The sequence below is a fragment of the Myotis davidii genome, unplaced genomic scaffold (genome assembly GCF_000327345.1).
Source record: "Myotis davidii unplaced genomic scaffold, ASM32734v1 scaffold447, whole genome shotgun sequence".
Taxonomy (NCBI): Eukaryota; Metazoa; Chordata; class Mammalia; order Chiroptera; family Vespertilionidae; genus Myotis; species Myotis davidii.
The window spans coordinates 674795-678663 of NW_006297827.1; the positions used below are offsets into that span (position 1 = coordinate 674795).

A 3869-nucleotide genomic window follows, 5' to 3' on the forward strand; every position below is an offset into this window, starting at 1 on the left:
ACCCACTTTACTACCTCTACCTGAGCTACTTTGTGTTCCTACAATCTTGTGTAAAACTCATTTCTGGCTCTAATTATTTCTCTGCATTAGAGAAAGTTTTGTAAAGCAAATGATCTCCACCTATGACCCATCTAGTTTTGAAGGATGAAACTTTCTCCTGCCTTCAAGTGGATACACATGCTCTGCATTCTTTGTTTCCACCTGCCCTGAGCACTGGGCCACAACTTCCCCCTCCCTCTCCTGTGCTCCACAGCAGCCAGCGCTCAGGGAAAGCCTGTTGCAAGCACGTGGCAATAAGAAAATATTCAAGACATGACAAAAGTAATCACTGGCACCTTGGACATTCTAGTGATTGGGGGCTTTAATTAGAAGGTAAGGTAGATAGACACATTTTTTTAAGCTCTGAGAGTACAGACCTTGGTAGAGCCCATTCTAGGAGGAGAGAACATGGGGACATTGACTACTTGATGCACTACTTTCAAGCAAAAGTCATAGTTATTCCCAAGGGGGTTCCTACAGATGAACTTCCTGAAGAACAGCTGTGTCAGGAATGCTGCTCTGATTAGAAAGCGGCATGGGTTCCTGCATGCCCACATGCAGGGCACAGGCACCCGGCAGGCAGGGGAGCTGCCTCTATTAAAGGCGCGGGCCTTGGGGACGCCAGTCTGGCTCCTGGAGTCTCAGCATCAAACTTTCTCCTGGAACAAAAGCTCTTTCAAACCACTTGGAGGCAAAGGCGGATGGAGGATGGGGATGCCACGAGCTGCCGGCCGGAGAGAGCACCTCCCCCTGGGCTCCCTCCCTCTTCCTCACTGGGACCGCCGCCGGGCAGCGTAGCCCCGCCCTGGCCCCGCCCTTCCCCCACCCTCCTCCCCGTAGCCAGCCCATCCCTGGCTCTAGAGCCCAGCGCCTCAGGGAGCCTTGACCTGGGCGCCGCGGTGCCCCGGCCCAGGGGCGAACGGGGCTACTACCTTAGGAAGAGGCCGGGGCTCCTGCGCTCGAAGAGTGCCGCAGCATCGCCGGGACGCCGCCGCCACCGCTGCCTGAGCCTCTCGTGCTCCCCACGCTGCACTCAGCTGGCTGCGCCCGGGATCGGCTGCCCGGCAACCTCCACTGTCAAGTGTAGCCCCGCCTCTTCTGCGCCGGGATTGGCTGTCGGCGTCGTTGTCCCGCCCCACCCCGCGCCGCGCCCTCCAGCTCCCTTGCGCGCGCCGCCTAGGAGGGTCCCCTGCTGGGTGACGCTTCCTGTGGGCGTAGCGCTGAGCCTTGGTTCCCCAGCCTGCCAGGGACCCTCTCCTGGGCCAAAAGGAAAGACTAGGAGAGGGGAAGAAACAGAGAACACAGCTTCTCTAGGGGAGGGCAGCTGCGGCATCCTGCCCTGGAATCTGAATTATATAGACACATTTATTAAGGGAAGGTTGGCGAGGGTGGGGTGTTGGAAGCGTAGCCACAGCGTGTTTTTGTTTTTAGTTTGTTTGTGTGTGTGTGTGGGGGAGAGGTCGGTCGTTAATTTTGTATTTGTAGATCTTTTTAAAAAAAATTTGTCAATCACAGTTGGCATTCAAACTTATATTAGTTTCAGGTAAACAGCATATACAGCATAGTAATTAGGCCATCATATAATTTATAAAGCGATTCCCCCCATAAGTTTAGTACCCATGAGTCTAGTAATCATACATAGCTATTACAATTATTGATAATAATTGTCCCTATGTTGTACTTTATATAGGCATGGCTATTTTGTGACTACCAATTTGTACTTCTTAATCCCTTCACCTTTTTCACTCAGACCTCCAACCCCTCCTCTCATCTGACAACTATTACTCTGCTTTCTATGAGCCAGTTTCTGTTTTGTTTATTTATTTTGTTCTTTTAGGTTGGTGTTCTAACCTGAAGGTTTCCTCACACATGGTGTGCACTTCTTTATTTTATGAAGAGAGTAAATTCAGTTCAACATGTGTCCAGGGTCACAAGGCAGGAGGTTGATTCTATGCTAATATAAGAAATCAAAGCTACCTCGGATTTTATTTATTTCAATCATGGGAGAGATGATTCTAATACTCGATATTCTGTATATATGTAACAAGATTAATTAAAAATCCAGAGAAACAAGAAGTAGGTTAGTGATTGCTAGGGAGTGGGGGGAAATGAGGAGTGACTGCTAATGGGTAGGGGTTTCCTTTTGGGGTGATGAGAATGTTCTGCAATTTGATGGTGGTGATGGATGCACAACTCAATATATACTGAAAGCCTGAATTGTACACTTTAACTTAGTGAACTTCATGGTTTGTGATTTGTATCTCAAAGCACTTACAGAAATATATTACGAGTGAGATCGCTTTGGGGAAACCCACATAAACACATAGTTACACTAAGTCACAATTCTGTTCTGTGAAGGCAGAAAATTATGTGCGCACACCCATTCATTCATGCATTCATTCATTCAATAAGCCATGTTCATCTTTACCAGATACTCTGAAGGGATACAAAGATTAATAATACATGATCTGTTGTCAAACTATTGAGGGGGCAGGCATTATAATACAATAAAGTGTTACTCCAAGGGAGTTAAGCTAAGTGCCGTGTTTAGGTTACTAATGTTGTTGGAAGTGGAGTCTTTTGGATACTACTGGAATAAGAATTTCTGGAGGTCCCCATGAGAGGATAAGATACTGTAGAAAGTTTTATTTCTGTGGAATTACACCTCTGAGTTTCCAACATCCCATTTTCCTTTGTCCTGCTAAGGAAGAAGTCCCAGTTTGTTTTCAGCAGAGCTGGAATCAAAGCTGGTGTTAGGGTATAGTCCAGTCTAGCATCAGGCTCGCTTAGTTTGTGCTTCCTGATGCATTGTGTGTGGGGTCCACAGGGTCACCTGGATATGGAGGAACTCGGGCAGGAGCCATGCCCAAGGAACCGGAGAGCCGAGAGAGAGTGCCAAGAGCCAAGTGAATGTGCTCCTCTGCCTCGGGGACTATGTATTCCCAAATTTTTGTGGGCTTGCCGTGGCTCTGCCCACTCTGGCCAATGATCTCTGTTCCCAGGTTAGACTGACAGGAAAGCACCTTTCCTGTGTACCTTCCCCTACTCACTGCACATGGCGCTATCTCCCCTTTGCGCAGTCCTTTCCCCTAGTAATCTGCAGGGAGTGGGCCGGTAGTTCCCTGTGGTGTGCAAAATAGCTTCCTGGTGAAGCTGCCCAAATAACGTGCCTATAATATCCGGCTTTCTCTTTGCTCCTTTCCTATTATTAATAACTAGCTAATTACAATGGTATCACTAATAACTGAGAAAGAATCTTGGCATCAGTCATGAAGGACTGGAGTGCAGTGTTTGTTCTGTTAGCAATGACTGATGTGGCCCATTATAAGAGGTATGACAGGAAGTGAAGCTGGACAGTTACTCACAGGACAAAATATCAGCTTAGATTACAGCTCAGTTCAAAAGGGGCAGCGAGTCTTGAACATTTAAATTGCTCTGGGTCTTTTCCCATCCCTGGTATAATGTGTGATTTGGGTTTTGAATGGTCTCAATCTAATCCAAGTTTCATCATCTAGTAAAAGCACAATAGTACCATTAACTGACTTTCATGTCTGCTTTTCTGGTACACAAAATGCTTTCCTGAATTCTCTCCTCAGAAGCTGGACAGCTGAGGGGATGCGCTTAAGGCCTATGGCTTCTAAGTGATGGAGCTGGAACAGACCTTCATTTTCTGGCTCTGGGTCCCATGTTTTTGACATTATCAGCCATTTGAGTTGTGAAGCTTCCTTAGTAGCAACAAATGAAACCTGTTTTCACACTTGGAGTTGATTTTTTTGATTAGGAAGTAGGAATACTACAGGCCCTAAAAGACTCCCCCACCCTCCCCCCCC

General features: G+C 47.4%; 1 long non-coding RNA gene across 1 annotated transcript; it reads right to left on the reverse strand.

Annotated features, from left to right (window-relative positions):
- Window positions 1–339: 339 nt before the first annotated feature.
- On the reverse strand, window positions 340–1098 carry LOC107184651. Its single transcript, XR_001515552.1, has 2 exons — window positions 972–1098; window positions 340–698 (listed from the first exon to the last, which is right to left on the reverse strand). It is a non-coding gene; the product is annotated as an uncharacterized LOC107184651 (long non-coding RNA).
- Between the last annotated feature and the right edge of the window lie 2771 nt (window positions 1099–3869).